Below are 17,829 nucleotides of genomic sequence, written 5' to 3'. Positions count from 1 at the left end.
TACATTAAAACATTTTTTTTAATTAATGATGAAAATGTGGCATATGAAATTGTTTTGGGAACAAATGTACAATTTACAGCACAGCTTACAACATGTAATTAATTGGATTTCAGTGTATCGTGGAACAGTTTGGCTAGACAACATAAGTTACAAATGACTCCTCCCACCCCCACCGGAAACACAACTTAGCATTGGATGCCTTTTAATTTATTTAAGTATCTGTATACCAGCATTTTTTTTTCTCTTTGTCCCATCCATTGCTTTGAAGCTCGAAATGTGGAATAATTATAAGTAGGGGATCTTTCCCTTTACTGCTGAAACGGAGTGACAGTTATTAGGTACTAAACAGTAAGAATTTTACTGGAATAATTGAGAAGCTCCTGCCTGCATAGGAATATTACACCTATTCTACTAACTTTGAATCAGGTATGTTCTGCAGGTTGACAGAATCTCCTCATCCAATTACATTTATGGAATTTATTAAGTGCAGAAATGAGAGTTTGATTTAATATACAGTATACAGTGTACACAACATGGGCTGTAATTCTCCAATCATCAGGCCTCATTGATTGTCCTTTTTTTCTTATAAGAATTATACTAATTTCTTGAAAGATAAAAATTTCATACTCATACCCATACAAATATAATCTAGTGATAAAAACTATTAGTTCATAAGAAAAACATAAAGCTATTGTTTTAGTTTTATGTACTTTTTCAAAAATAATTCAAGGAATCTATAACAATCAACTGTATTAATAATGCCAGAAAAGAAAAGAAAAAAATATGTTGTTTCAAATTGAAACAAACAAATAGGCAGCAGGTTGTTGCAGTTCTACTGAACTGTTTCAAATCAAACCGCACAGAAATCTGGAACATTTCTGAGGGACCATGGAATGATTTTATGGGGCAGATAGTACAAGGTTGAACTGAGCTGCCCCTCTTCCTATCTTTTTCAACATAGCGTATGTATTGGCCCACCTTCTTCAATCTTTCCAGCACCTTCCCATGCTTCTCCTCAGCCAATGACTCCACCAATTTCAACATGACATATCCCACCAGCCTCCCTGTCTGTATATTTGGTTCCGTCCTTTGCTAATATCCCCTTATATGCCACTGATGACCCAGTATGGCATATCTCACCTACCCTGACCTGTTCATTCTTTCCCCTTGTCCCCACCTCAGTTGCTGCCACTGCTACTATCACAATCCAACATATCCTACCAGCTGACCCTCCCCCACCCCCATCTTCCCAACCATTTTCATCCTCTTCAACTGCCACCATGCATCCAGCTACCCAAACCCCTTCTGGCCACAGCAACCTATTTTGACCCATATCTTAAATTTTTAAAAGCCCATTTTGCTCCATATGCAGATGAAAATACCTGAGATGCTTGTTTCAGTTCAGACACAAACCATTCAAAGCCAGCTGGTCAGTGCCTTTTCTTTTTGCTGTGCACAAAAACACATACCTGATCATCAGTATTTGAATAAATAGTTTTTACAGATCCTGGAGTGTTAAGAATTTGGATAAATAGGGGAGTCTGGTTTTGTGTGTTTGCTTTTAAAGGTTTATCTGTGTGGTTGCTAAGAGTCGACACTGACATGATGGCACATAATCAATCTGCTTTTGGATAGATTTAAAAAAACACAAGGAAAGGCAAGTCCTAGATCCTGTCTTTAGTCTGTGGCAAATATTATGCTGTGCCCTTCTGCTCCTTCCCTCTCCCCCAGAGTTCTTTACTTTTGTTTGGCATGATATAATGAACAAAGGCTCATTTTCAACACTTCTTTACTTCCCATAGCAGGCTGCATAGCAAATAAAATAAAATGTTAGAATAAACATCTGGCTTCATTTGCAGACATAATGTACTAGTTAGCCAGTAATAATGCTTCATCCTTTCCCAAAAGCTCGCAGTGGATTTCCTTCTACTTTTGTGGGTTGTGGCATGCCAGTGGAAAAATGTTCTTCAAATAAGGTTTACAGTGTTGTTTCAAAGACAGAGTCCTGCTTTTAATTAGGAACAATGTAGCATATGAAGTACTTTGATTTATAGATTAACTCAAAACAGCAGTAGATGATGGTGATGACGAAGACATAAGGGTAAGGAAAAATATATGTAATATTTAATATTGCTGTTTTTCTGCTAAGAAGAAAGGAAGCTATTTCTTATTATACAAGCACTGCATTCAGTCTTTCCCAACCTGGTCCTCTCTAGAAATATTGGCATCCCAAGGCATACTTGGTAGGAATATTGGTAACTGTGGTTTTAATAAACAAGTTGGCACTAGTTTGAGGAATGCTTCTGTAATGGATTAATTCATAAATAAACAAAATAAAAATGTCACTGATATTACTTTTTTGAAAAAAATACTAATTTAATACTCTATGATTTCAGATTATGGTACATTTTTATATGGTGGCCTCATACTGATGCTATTAATAATTGTGACCATTCGATGTTCAAGAGTTCTAGCTTTTGTAAATATTATTTCTCATATGGTTTGATTGATTCATCAGAACTGTTAAACTTAGATTTCATCACAATATTATGCTTTTCCGATTTATGAAAAATTTCTGTGGGGGAAAATAGACCTTTAGGTATTTACAATATCAAAACAGACAAATCTAGATTTTTAAGAAATTATATACTAATTTTTAAACTTTTTCCACTATGCATTTGTATAACACACTGATTGATTAACCAAATTTATTTTAACAGAACATCTGTCAAATTTCATTCCATTTCTTATTTTCTATATAATATGCTTCCTTGGCACCTTTTGTTGGTTGGTTCATATACTCTAGAAAACATAGTTTGTTTAACAAATCTCAATCAGTGTGGTTCACATGTAAGCCATGGCTTATAAAGTATTTTGTGTGGATTAACTAAACCAGTCTGAGGTTGACTTAGCATTCCATCCTTCCAAGGTCGGTAAAATGAGTACCCAGCTTGCTGGGGAAGGTGACTGGGGAAGGCAATGGCAAACCACCCCGATCTATAGTCTGCCAAGAAAATGTCACAAAAGTGCAGCCCCCCAAAGGGTCAGACATGACTTGGTGTTTGCACAGGGGACCTTTCACCTTTCACAACTAAACCAGTAAACTATTACCACCCTAGATAAGCCACTTTAGATTCTGGTGATACATCTATTAAAGTTAATTGTTTGGAGTTCCATAATTTTATGTCATCTCTTAAAAAACCTAAAGACAATTTTAAAGGAAATTCACCCACGAAACTCTAAAACAAATACACATCACAGCTTTATGTCCTGTTCCAACTATGAGGCGGCCAGACAGGATTATTATCAAAACAACCCCTTATTAAGACAACTATTTACAACAAATAATCCATGTGATAAATGAAGTAATACTGGTTTCCAATCAAGACCACCCAGGCAACAACAGAAGAACAGGTGAGGTTGCAGAATCACACTGTGGCAGAACCTCAGAGCAGGATTCACTGACCTGAGCTGTGGGACTGGATGATTCTAGGGAACATGGCAAGGGTGGAATTTAAGGTGAGAGTACGCAGTCTGGAACACTGACTGAACTGGGTTGGCACGTGAAGGCTAGGCTGGGCTTGACTGGATATTCTAGGCAAGGCTGAGAACTGGAAGCAAGGCTGGGCCTGGACTGGAGACTTGAGGCAAGACTGCAGACTTGAAACAAGTCTGGACTGGATTGGAGACTCGAAGCAAGGCTGCGGCTTGAAGCAAGACTGGACTGGACTGGAGATTCTGGACAAGGCTGAGAACTTGAAGCACAACTGGACTGGACTGGAGGTCCTAGGCAAGGCTGGGAGCATGATGAAACTGGACTGGAGATCCTGAGCAGGGCCAGAAGCTTGGAGCATGACAAGGCTGGACTGGAGATCCTAGGTCAGGATGGAAGCTTGGAGCATGATGAGACTGAACTGGAGATCCTGGACTAGGCTGAGAGTTAGGAACAAGGCTGGGAATGTGTTTGGAACATGCTGAAAGGTGGTGGTGAGGTCTGGAACCGAATGCAAAGCTGAGATTGCAAGAATTAGCAAGGCGAAGATCCTCTATGGCAGCATGTGCTGTCCTAACAGTCAGGAATCACGCTGAGATGAGGAGTAGGTCTCTAGTGTTTATTACTGCTACATAAGACAGAATCCTAACAAACTGAAGAAGTGTGGGAAAAACCCAGACATATAAACCCCAAAAGCTAAGACGGGCCTGATCTGTGTCTCTTTGAATGGCTGCTTAATTCCTCAGTACTACGCATGCGTTTTCCACCCTGGATGGGGGCCCCCTCCTGCTCACCATCAGTACTCATGACATGTGCAGGATACAGGTCCTCTATGATAGGAAATGCAGGCGCTGATTTTCCTCCAGCTACAGACAAGGTTTCTGACACAGGTAAGGACTCTTGCACTCGAGCTGCGAGCTCAAAGGATTGGTTGTCTCTGGCAGCTTGCTCTTTACGTGTCTGACTTTTATGCTGATCCCTTGCATGCCTATTCCCTTCTGCAGCCAATCAGGCTGCCTTCTCCTTCATGTGCTTTTCTGCATGTCTTTCATGCGCACTGATTGGAGGATTCAAATCCTCCTCCAAAGACGAGCCAATCAGCGTCTGTAACTTCTCCCACACTGCTGAGTCACTTCTGGGTTTTGCTTTCCTGGTTTCTGCCTGGTAAGTTTCTGTTTCCCCTTCTGACTAAGAAAGTGTTTTGTTTTCTGAGTCAGAAGCCAGCTGAAACCTCACACTTTGTAATAAACATAAAACTTAGTCTTATCATCTGTTGAACTCAGCTGTTCTTTCAGAGTCTAATTTCTCCTTTATATTTTAAAAGCTCATTTCCTAATAGCATCTATAAAGGAAGCTATAAGCTAATTAAAACGAACAATAGCTGGATTTACAAGATGTTGGTAAGAGATGCCATCTATCAAATGGCAACACAATATTTAAATGTGTTCTATTTAAGTTATATACTGAGTTTTGGTGTGTTTTATAAACCAGGTCATAATCTCTCCACCACTGAATTTGACTAATAAAGTGGTGTCTTGACACCATCTGTCTATGCAGTGCAGCCACTCCCATGACCTCTGTCATTTTTTTCATTTTTTAGAAAAATGCTCCCCCACTCAGCCACCCCCCAAATGTTCCTGCCCTTCTGTTCACAATGTTTTATACAGATGGTAACTGGGCATGCAAAAAAGGGGGAAATTAAGATAATTAAATGTGCTGTGCAGATTTTCTATATAATCTTATATGTTGACAAAGTTGGATTGGCAGTAAAACCCTGAGGAAATCTGGACAAAAAAATGAATGGTGGTAGCTCATTTTACAGATAATTCCCTTTAACTATTCTGTTTTTCTAGAAAACTGTGATGTGGGAGTCTAAATTCTTTAAGTGGGGTGTATATTTAGACCAGGCCTTGCTTAGTTTTATGAATACCTATTTAAATGAAGCAGTACTTCAGCATTATTTAATCTTTATTACAATTCAAAAGTAACTGAGAACATCAGAATGATGGTTATTGTTAGAAGTCATAATGTTGAGATTTTATACCACTGAAGGGCTCATACTGTATGTTTGTGTGTATAGGTTGCCTCTCAACTCTGTTCATTTTATTATGTGCTAAGATGCTGAAAGAAGTTCTGCTGCAACTAAAGGACGATACAGTAAAAAGGAAAACATGTTTCATTTCCTGAGTAAGAACATGTTAGAAACAAATTACATATGTTGAAGGTCTATAAATACAGATTATTAAATGTTATAGCACACATGTTTAAACAATTGTATACTTAGAATTTTATACATACAAACAATATCAGAAATTCAAATATCTGAGAATGATCTTGTCTACAAATGGTTTCAATGCTGTTCCCCCCATCCAAAAAAAAAAGGCATTTACATGTTTAGGACAGTTTGTTCTGTGCATGCACCAGTGTACCATATGTCCCACCAGATGTGAAAATGGTAATCATGGTCCTCAAACTGAAAATTTGGTACTCTTTCGAAAAATCTCATAACTGATCAGCTGTGCTGCTACTGCTATTAGAGTAGTGGATAATAGAATAAATAGAAAAAATCAAAATAGATAATTGGATTTAGCAAATTTTATTATGCAAAATAATTCAAGATTTTAAAACAAGTTCAGTTACTTGCCTTTGCTGGCTAGCCTCAAGACAACCTCTAATCATAGTGAAGTTTTTAAACTTGCTGACATAGCCTTCTGTCCCTGCTCATGACATCAACAGTTTCCCCGATGTCCCTATAATCATTAATAACCAAGAAAGAGCAAGGTTTTGAGACTCAGGCTGCAATCCCATACATAGTTATACGGAAGTATATCCCATTGAATTCAGTGGAAATGTATCTTTTTCCCCCTCCCTCCCTAGTAGTGGCTTTCAAGGGTGTCAGGAGGATATTTTTTCTACTTTTTTCAGTCACACTGATTTATATATTCCCTTTCAGTTGGGGTTCCAGGCAGGACAGTCAACTGACATGGTCTTGCCTCTTGTGTTGAATGGCATCTGGGTGGTTGATGCCTTGGAGCATCAAGTACTTCTCCCACAGTTATGGTCTCTTGGTTTTATTCTTTTTGAGCAATTCCTCTTTTTCTGTTTTGGATTGGTGGTATTTTCCCTCACAGTAGTTTCCAGAGGCTCCTGGGCCTCATATCTGGCTCTTCTCCCAGGCTCTGAGCTAAGATGATTGGAGCCCCTGCTGGGTGCATGGTAGTTGTTTATGTGTTGACTGGAATTGCCATCTGTTTGCTGTTTATGTGGATTGTTATTTTTATATTTCAACCTAAATTGAATGAATGAATGAATGAATGAATGAATGAATGAATGAATGGGTCTCTATTTACATCTAAGCATGAATGAGTGAATGAATGAATCAGGTTTAATATGGGCAAAATCAAGATCTTGGTTGATCCCAGCTGCTCTCCTCTTCTTCTTTTTCCAGGGTTGTTCACTGGCTTTTGTCTCACGTGCCAGGGACTTAATGGATGTGTACGACAGACCATATTTCAACCATTTGAAACAGCAATAGCTAGAGGCTGTATTTTTTTGTCTAATGCTCCACCATGTTGATATCTGACAACTCTGAGAGGTTTATCTTATAAAATAAGGAGAACAATATTTATTATGTCATAAATACAGGTTGCTGGATCTATTTCTAAAGTATATGCATGAAACTGTAGAGTAGATGTGCAAAAAATGTATTACTGAAGGTTGTAAAATTAACAAAACCTGTACTATCACAAAGGATATTTAGATCTTTGCTATCAGTGCATCTACATGTAAAACAAAACAGACAAAAAGTTCAGAATGTTAATACAGACACACAAATAATAATCTGAGACCAATTTAACTTGAAAGCTCAAACATGGGGTATTGATTAGCCCAATACCATCCATAATGGGGTTGTGAGATGATTCCCATCCAGAAAAGAAGATTTTAAATAAGACTTTATATGTAGAGTAAAGGCTCATGAATTCTACAGTCTTAAGGCTTTAAAGTAGCACAGAAGAGTAAAAAGTAATAAAATCTGGTGCACAATAAAAATCCATGTTGTTTTCTTGGTTTGCTCCCCCCCCCCCCGGCTCCTTAATTTAGTCTACAACTCTAGTATTTCTTAATGGAGGTATTAACCAGGTCTAACCCTGCTTAGTTTTCTGGAGATCAGCCAAGTTAGGCCAATGCTGCCACATTCTGTAGTGGAAATGTACTGTAACCCTGAGTTTTTGTTGTATTGATTACAGTTGAAATCATTCATGGAAGCAGGATAAAGGTAATGTATACTTTGTAAATAAAGCAATTTAGACTGTAATTCAGACCTTGGTTCTCTTTTTAAAGCAAAATGGGAAATGGGCACAGAAGACAAAGCTGGGAGACTGACTAATACTTTGGAGCAGAAACAAAGAGAAAGAGAAGATTTAGAAAGTTCTGGAACAGTTTGAGCAGTGGGCTGAAATGAAAATTTTGGGATTTAATCAGGAGAAATGTAATATTCTACACTGAGTAGAAAAAATGAAGTTCACAACTTTAGGATGGGGAGATCTGATCTGTAGTTAAAACTGACTGTATGAGCTGTCAACCAATGTATGATGAAATGTCTAACGGATTAACCCATAGAGGAAGAACATTGAGGATGGAGCAAAACTGTTATAGGAGAAAGTTAGACTGTTACAGAAAAGATTCCTTAATCATGGAAAGAGGGAAACTCTGGGAAAGAGACCAAAGTAACCCCACCTTAATTACACTAGATATATAGTAAGTAGACCTGGAGAATCGTTCTGACAGGCTTTAAGATTCTTACATTACTATTATTTATGTTACATTACTACTAGCAATAAGTATCTTTTTAGAAATCCAAGTGGTTCTTTTTTCCTTGGTTTACCAGCCTCACGGAGCTTGACACATTGGAACAGGCTGCTATATGAAGTAGAGAGTTCATAAAATAGAAGCTTGGATGATAATCTGTGAGAAATACTTTCATAGATCCAGCACTGAGTAAAGGGCTGGTCTAGATGACCTAGGATGTACTTTCCAATCCTATGAAGAAGAAAAAATAATGAAAGCTTTGATGTTCTATATAACTGCAGTAATAATGAGGAACTAAACCTCATTGAGATTGCGTTATCTTTGAATAAATGTACATAGGATTGTGATCTTGGAAATACTTTTTATTTCTAGTAAGCAAATATGGACAATATGTGGTCCTTTATATGTTCCTGTGTACCAGTTCTTATCTGGCCATGGTGAGGGTTGATAGACCTTGCAGATAATCGGTGGATGTCATAGATTTATATAATACTATAGTAGCAAATAACTACTTAAATAACGTGCGGACTGGTAGTCCAAAACAAAATAGTCAGAAAGTAATCCAAAAATGAAGTGCAAGATCGATTAAAGGATTAAGCCTGTGCAACTTTTATATAAGGCAAAGTAACTGAAAAAAGTTTTAGTGTAATAACAATTTTGGAAGAAAGTTATACAGAGTGCTAAAGTAAGAAAACTAAGTTAGTAGAGGATTTAGCGAAGGGCTGCAGAAATTTTCAATAACAACTAGATATTGGGAAACAGATACAGAAAACTGACTCTTCTGGATTCTGGCAGTATACATGTTTAATGTAGTTGAATCTTGTCCTCCAAAATCTAGTAATTTATTCCCTAGCTTTTATTAAGGTGACCCCAGCTCCTTTAGAGACTGGTCTGTTTGCCTCCTGTGAGATAGTGGCTCTTTTGGTAGAATCATCAATTCTGCCTAATCATGACTTTCTTGGCCTTCTCATTCCTGTCCAACTATTAGGAAAAAAAAGTTCAGTGGTAGAACTCATTATCAGAGGAGGGAATAGGCTGCCATTCACTGAGTGTTTCAAGGAGAGATTAATGAAATGTTTGTCAGAGATACTTTAATTTGACTGAGCAAGGAAGTACAGTCAACTGTTCAACTCCTTATTTTTTTCTTGTTAGATCTAAAGTGTCTACTTCTTTGACTTGGTTTACACATTGTGGTTAGTTAAGTCCAAGTATGTTTAGCTTAGTTTCACTTATGTGAATCACATTTTGATTTGCAAATCATAGTTTATAGTTTAACATGTACAAATCCAGCTTTTGTGGATTATTCATAAAACATTGTTAAAAGCCATGCTATAGCATTATGTGCAAAGACATTTTAAAATTTCCACCTATAAAATCATATTATTTGGTGTGAAAAAAGTTGCAGCTGCTTAATTGAAATTTAATAATTTAGCATATATATTTATATTTATATTTAATTTGGCTAAAAGGTAATACTTTATGTACTTGTTTACTTGTTGGTTCTTTTATTGTAAGCAAAATCTTACCAAGCCACATGTTTAGTGGCCTTGAATAACTATTTTGGGAAGCAGTTAGAAAAGTTTACAGGGTTTCAAAAGCTTGCCTAGAATTTCAAGGCTCCAACATTCTCTGTATAAGAAAAATGAGTATCAAAGCCCTTAATCCAATTGCTGCATGACCTGAAGAATGGTCATGAATCAGGATGAGCAATCTTTTTATAGTAAAAGGCTGCATTCAAAGTAGGGTAGTAGGAGGTGCAGCCCAAACATTGAGATCCAAAATTGAATGTGAACATGCCACAACCATAAAAGGCCATAGATTGATATTGTATCTTGCAGAAAAAAGAAGGGTAGAAAAAAAAATACTGATAAGTAAATTTTACCATTGCTTTTTTATGAACAAATACAGAATAGGTATTTATATGGCTTACATTGTTGTTTGTACAGGTTACCAGAACATCAATTGTTGCCATATCAGTTGAATGGTGTGTAAAAGATAGATCAGCTAATTCCCTTGTTTTAGATCTGGAAAGTGTTCTTGGCACTTGTAAATCAATCACTCTTGAGTATGATTGTTGTTATGGGGAATAGTGGAGATTACTTACCTTCAGCTGCATATGCCACTAGTTAATCTTTTATTCAGAACCATATACAGGTGAGTGCAGACTGTTGAGAAACTGATTTGGTCTTTCTGCTAGGAATTGAGACTTTTTTTCATATATAATAATGTCAGTCATTTATACAATCTCAGATACCCATTTCCATTCTGGTTTGTTTCATTCTGTTCATGAAATTTTAATTTTCTTTTTAGTTAATAAGTGGTTGTAACTTAACAACTTGATCCTGTTAGTGCATTTGACATTTATCATTAAAGTTATCAAGTAGCTGCTTGCATATATGTTACATAATGTTATCACCTTCTTTTATATGCAAAATTTGTGCAAACGTATTCTTCTAGCCTCAGTACTTAGGTGTTCAAATTCCTTTTTTCTTTTTAAAGTAGGATTGCCTCTCACATCTGGATTACCATTTGTAGTAAGTACTAAGTAATACATTGACTCTGCAGGCATAATCAGGACAAGTAAAAATAAATGATTTTTTTTAACATATAAAAAGTTTCTAAACTTAAATCATTTTTAATTTATATCAGAATTTAAATTTTAAAATACTTTGCTGAAAATAAACATAGGTGAACTATATAATCCAATTCTATTCTATTTACTAATATGGATTTGAGAGATTATACTTTATAACTAAACTCTCTCTAAAACTGCAAAGACAAAACAAATTTATGAATAGAAAAGTTGAGGTGGTAAAGTATAGTTTAAAATCTGGTGATAATTGTTCATTTGGAACATTATGGTGAAACACCCACAAAATTAGAAGCTGACTCTTAATTACTTAATGACTACAGATGGATAAATCTGCTTGATAGGTTATCTTTTAAAATTAAAAATAATACTAAACATTCTATATGGTATTTCTCTTTTAAAACAAATACTAAAGTATATTCAGGTTACATCAAACAAGAAAATCACATATGTTCTAGTAACAGTTATTATATAACTTTCCTAACTACCAGATAAATTGTGATTTAAATAATTAAATTGAATCTTCATGATCAGTGATGTAAACCAAGTTCACACTGGCTACCAGATATAAAATATCCTTTGTGTTTTCCTTCCAAAGCCATCAAATCCAGTTGTTTTGTTTCCACAAAAACATGCAAAAAAGCAAATTAAGTTGCAATTAATATCAGCACAGCACAACTTAGTACAGGTAGTCCTTATTAACTGCAATTCGGAGCAACAACTCCATTGCTAGACAACATGGTCATAAAGTGAAACTTCATGGGACTGTACCCAACTTGCAATGTCAGTTCTGGATATTGTCATTAAGCGAATCCTCCATGGTAATTAAGTAGGATGTCACGTGACCATGGCTTGAAACTTCCTGCTGGCTCCCCCATTGACTTTGCTTTTTGGAAGCTGGCTGTGAAGGTCACAAATGATGATCGCATGACCACAGGATGCTGCAACCATTGTAAATTACTGCCAGTTGCCAAGCAACCAAATTGTGATCACATGATTGCAGGGACGCAGCGACAGTCACAAGTTCAAGGACTGGTTGTAAACCTATTTTTTCAATGCCATTGTAAGTTTTAATAGTTGCTGAATGAGCAATTGTTAAGTGAGGACTACCTGTACGCCCCTAATTCTGTTAGAAATCCTGCTATATTATATTCCATATTTTTTATTAAATGAGAATATAACACTTTTTATGAACAGACTCATCTGTTTAAGTTCCTGCAGTACAGAAAGAGTTGAACTTTTCTTCATGTTTGTCCCTGTTCCTGAAAGGGCTTGTATCATATCTGTCTTGTAGTGTCTTTTAAGCTGCCTCCTTCACAGGTTTGTTTTTTTGATCCACAAAATATTCAATTTAACTGAAAATAGTAAATTTATCCATACACAAATACATGTTGTTGTTTATTCGTTTAGTCGCTTCCGACTCTTCGTGACTTCATGGACCAGCCCACGCCAAAGCTTCCTGTTGGTCGTCAACACCCCCAGCTCCCCCAGGGACGAGTCCGTCACCTCTAGAATATCATCCATCCATCTTGCCCTTGGTCGGCCCCTCTTCCTTTTGCCTTCCACTCTCCCTAGCATCAGCATCTTCTCCAGGCTGTCCTGTCTTCTCATTATGTGGCCAAAGTATTTCAGTTTTGCCTTTAATATCATTCCCTCAAGTGAGCAGTCTGGCTTTATTTCCTGGAGAATGGACTGGTTTGATCTTCTTTCAGTCCAAGGAACTCTCAGAATTTTCCTCCAACACCACAGTTCAAAAGCATCAATCTTCCTTCGCTCAGCCTTCCTTATGATCCAGCTCTCGCAGCCATATGTTACTACGGAGAACATCATTGCTTTAACTATGTGGGCCTTTGTTGTCAGTGTGATGTCTCCGCTCTTAACTATTTTATCGAGATTTGTCATTGCTCTTCTCCCAAGGATTAAGCGTCTTCTGATTTCCTGACTGAAGTCAGCATCTGCAGTAATCTTTGCACCTAGGAATACAAAGTGTTTCACTGCTTCTACATTTTCTCCCTCTATTTGCCAGTTATCAATCAAGCTGGTTGCCATAATCTTCGTTTTTTTGAGGTTTAGCTGCAAACCAGCTTTTGCACTTTCTTCTTTCACCTTCATCATAAAGCTCCTCAGTTCCTCTTCACTTTCAGCCATCAAAGTGGTATCATCTGCATATCTGAGATGGTTAATGTTTCTTCCAGAGATTTTAACTCCAGCCTTGGATTCCTCAAGGCCAGCTTGTCGCATGATGTGTTCTGCATACAAGTTGAATAGGTAGGGTGAGAGTATACAGCCCTGCCGTACTCCTTTCCCAATCTTAAACCAGTTTGTTGTTCCGTGGTCTGTTCTTACTGTTGCTACTTGGTCGTTATACAGATTTTTCAGGAGGCATACAAGATAACTTGGTACCCCATACCACTAAGAACTTGCCACAATTTGTTATGGTCCACACAGTCAAAGGCTTTAGAATAGTCAATAAAACAGAAATAGATGTTTTTCTGAAACTCCCTGGCTTTTTCCATTATCCAGCGGATATTGGCAATTTGGTCTCTAGTTCCTCTGCCTTTTCTAAACCCAGCTTGTCCATCTGGCAATTCTTGCTCCAAGAACTGCTGAAGTCTACCTTGCAGGATCTTGAGCATTACCTTACTGGCATGTGAAATGAGTGCCACTGTTCGATAGTTTGAACATTCTTTAGTGTTTCCCTTTTTTGGTATGGGGATATAAGTTGATTTTTTCCAATCTGATGGCCATTCTTGTGTTTTCCAAATTTGCTGGCATATAGCATGCATTACCTTCATAGCATCATCTTGCAAGATTTTGAACAGTTCAGCTGGGATGCCGTCGTCTCCTGCTGCCTTGTTATTAGCAATGCTTCTTAAGGCCCACTCAACCTCACTCTTCAGGATGTCTGGCTCTAGCTCACTGACCACACCGTCAAAGCTATCCCCGATATTGTTATCCTTCCTATACAGGTCTTCTGTATATTCTTGCCACGTCTTCTTGATCTCTTCTTCTTCTGTTAGGTCCTTGCCATCTTGGTTTTTGATCATACCCATTTTGGCCTGGAATTTACCACCAATGTTTCTAATTTCCTGGAAGAGGTCTCTTGTCCTTCCTATTCTATTGTCTTCTTCCACTTCTGCACATTGCTTGTTTAAAAATAATTCCTTATCTCTTCTGGCTAATTTCTGGAATTTTGCATTTAATTGGGCATATCTCCCCCTATCACTGTTGCCTTTTGCTTTCCTTCTTTCTTGGGCTACTTCTAGTGTCTCAGCAGACAGCCATTTTGCCTTCTTGGTTTTCTTTTTCTTTGGGATGTATTTTGTTGCTGCCTCCTGAACAATGCTGCCAACTTCTGTCCATAGTTCTTCCGGGACCCTATCTACTAAGTCCAGTCCCTTAAATCGATTCTTCACCTCCACTGCATATTCCTTAGGGATATTAGTGAGCTCATATCTATATGATCTGTGGGTCTTCCCTAATCTCTTTAGTCTGATCCTAAATTGTGCAAGAAGAAGTTCGTGATCTGAACTACAGTCAGCTCCAGGCCTTGTTTTTACCGACTGTACAGATGTCCGCCACCTTTGGCTGCAAAGGATGTAATCAATCTGATTTTGGTGTTGTCCATCTGGTGAAGTCCATGTATAAAGCCGTCCCTTAGGTTGTTGGAAGAGAGTGTTTGTTATGCAGAGTGAATTGTCTTGGCAAAATTCTATCAGCCTATGTTCTGCTTCATTTTGTTCTCCCAGGCCATACTTAACTGTGAGTCGAGGTGTCATTTGACTGCCCACCTTAGCATTCCAGTCTTCTGTGATGAAAATAACATCTCTTTTAGGTGTGTTGTCCAGTAGGTGCTGCAGATCCTCATAGAACTGCTCTACTTCAGCTTCTTCGGCATTTGTGGTTGGGGCGTATATTTGGATCACTGTGATGTTAGATGGCTTGCCCTGAATTTGAATTGAGATCATTCTGTCGTTTTTTGGGTTGTATCCAAGCACTGCTTTAGCCACTTTACTATTAATTATGAAGGCTACTCCATTTCTTCTGTGGTCCTCTTGTCCACAGTAGTAGATCTGGTGGTCATTTGATGTGAAGTGGCCCATTCCAGTCCATTTCAGTTCACTGATGCCCAGAATGTCTATCTTTAATCTTGACATCTCACCAATAACCACATCCAATTTGCCCTGGCTCATAGATCTTACATTCCAGGTTCCAATGGTGTGTTGATCCTTAGAACATCGGATTCGCCGTTCACCACCAGCACCGTCGGCCGCTAGCCATCCTTTTGGCTTTGAGCTAGCTGCGTCATCACGTCTGGGGCTAGTTGAGCTCATCCTCTGTTCCTCCCCAGTAGCATTTTGACCATCTTCTGACCTGGGGGTCTCATCTTCCGATGGTATACCGACATATCTCTGGTTGTACTGATCCATTTAGTTTTCACGGCAAGAATACTGGGGTGGGTTGCCATTACCTTCCCCAGGGATCGCATTTAGTCTGACCTCTCTATCATGACCTTCCCGTCTTGTGTGGCCCTTCACGGTTTAGCTCATGGCATCATTGAGGTGCTCAAGCTCCAGCACCACAACAAGGTAACGATCCTTTGCTGAAGACACAAATACATACATACCAAATTATTCCCTTGAAAAAAAATCATAAGCGAAACTAAAAGTATGAGATATGAAAAAAAAATAAAGCTAAATTTAATTTATACCAACAACATTCAGTTTATCTTTTTATATCTTCTTGCCAACCATTCTTGCTTCCACAATGTTTATACATTCCTATATACCTTTTTATTATATTTATTTTATTTATTTAAATTTATTGGCCACCCAACTCCAGTGGACTCTGAGCAATGTACAAAACTAGGGAAAACATAAAAAACAGCAAAAAAAAGTTGAATCAAACAGCTGAGACTAAAATAATCTAGTAGACAGCAAAAAAGAACAAAACAAAACAGGTACCATTAAACAAATAATAAACATCAGCCCCTGGCTTGGACCAATGCTCAATGCTTTTGGGGACCCCAGGAGAGAGGGTGCCATCCTTATCTCTGAAGGGATGCTGTTACAGAGGGTGGGGGCTGCAATAGGGAATGCTTTTCTTTTTTGTTTGTTTCTGAATTTATTATGCCTTTCTTTTTTAGGATTGTATCAACTTAAACTACAATTTTCCCTTCCTTTCAACCATGTGACCGAACTACATCAATATGCCTCTTTCATACCAGTAGTTTACTTCTGTATTTAGTCCACATTCATCCAGCACCCATTCATTCTTGATCCTATCCTATTTTTATTAAACATTCTACTAGGGTAAAAATAAAATAAAATAAAATCTGCTTGTTCTATTTTTTTTTATCATATTTGTAAAACTTGCAGTCTTTTACTTCATTTTACTTGTTAAATGCAGCCACTTTGGTCTTTGAGTAATTAGTTCTCAGATCCACACTCCTTGATGAGTCATGTGCTCTAATATTTTCCCTGAATAATTCAACCTGAATGCCTCAACAGGGCATTGTTTGCATACAAAATACACATATTTTTACATGGCCAACTATCCAATCCTCTACCATTGCTAAAGCATTTTCATATATTTATCCATACAAAGAGATATCACACAACTTTATCTTAGTCTCTACTAGGTGCCAGAAAATGCCTAAGCATTCCATTCACAGTTGTAATCAAAATTATTCAACCCCCATTGCAAATCAGGTCGATTGTCAAAATGTACAGACTTCCAGCTGTTTGCAATGAAGAAATCAAACAAAAGGAATTGAAATAGCTCGAAACAACCAATGCTTCAAGTGGTGTCCCCAAATTCAACTGAAAATGCAACTTATACTGACTTCTCCAGTCTCAAAATTATTCAGCCCCCTGAATAGAATCTGTAACAACAGCACACATAGAGTATGCAAAACAGGTGTTGTCTCAAGCACACCTGATACAACTAATCAAGGGCTTCATTAGTTGCACCAGGTGGGCTTGAGTTGAAACACATGGAATACCTGAACTGGCTAGGGGTTTGTTGAGTGTCACGTCTGACTGCATGTTAGAAATACAGCATGGCAAAGTCAAAAGAATGGTCCAAAAGGGTAAGGGATCATTGCCCTTCACAAAAAAGTAACAGGATACAAAAAGATAGCAAAGGCATTGAATGATCCTAGAGACACCATTGGAAGCATAGTTTGCAAGTTCAAAGTTAAAGGAACAGTGGTTACACTACCTGGATGGGGCAGAAAAAGGAAGCTGTGAATGGCTGCAACCAGTTTTCTGAGAAGGCAGGTTGAGATAAACCCTCGAGTGACTGCAAAAGACCTGAAGCAAGACTTGGTGGCAACAGGCATTGAGGTTTCAGTGAGCATAGTAAGGCACATACTAAATACAGAAGGTTTCCATACCAGAACTCCAAGACGTACACCACTACTGACCCAAAAGCACAAGGAAAGTCAGCTCCAATATGCTCAGAATCATATAAATAAGCCACAGAAGTTTTGGGGTTCTGTTCTGTGGAGCAATGAAACACAACTGTAACTTTTTGGCCCAATGGATCAGCGGTATGTCTGGAGAAAAGAATGAAGCATACGCTGAAAAGAACACTCTGCCTACAGTTAAGCATGGTGGTGGCTCGGTGATGCTCTGGGGCTGCTTTGCATCCTCTGGCACTGAAAACCTGCAGCGTGCGGACGGCAAGGTGGATTCATTGGAGTATCAGGAAATCCTAGGAGAAAACATCATGCCATCTGTAAGTAAGCTGAAGCTTAGGTGTCATTGGACCTTTCAACAGGACAATGATCCCAAGCATACCTCAAATTCCACTAAGGCTTGGATGCAGAAGAAGTCCTGGAAGATTCTATAGTGGCCATCACAATCACCTGACTTGAACCCCATAGAAAATCTCTGGTGGGATTTAAAGAAGGCGGTTGCAGCACGCAAACCCA

The 17,829-nt window shown here is 38.1% G+C and overlaps 1 protein-coding gene across 1 annotated transcript in view; it reads left to right on the top strand.

Moving 5' to 3' along the window:
- The window catches only part of ROBO1 (roundabout guidance receptor 1), a 252,082-nt gene that overhangs the window by 19,068 nt on the left and 215,185 nt on the right, over positions 1-17,829 (top strand). The window lies entirely within an intron of this gene.

Source organism: Candoia aspera, chromosome 5 (assembly GCF_035149785.1).
Source record: "Candoia aspera isolate rCanAsp1 chromosome 5, rCanAsp1.hap2, whole genome shotgun sequence".
NCBI lineage: Eukaryota > Metazoa > Chordata > Lepidosauria > Squamata > Boidae > Candoia > Candoia aspera.
Note: the sequence above shows the minus strand (reverse complement) of the source record. Positions and strands in the feature narration are given on the sequence as shown.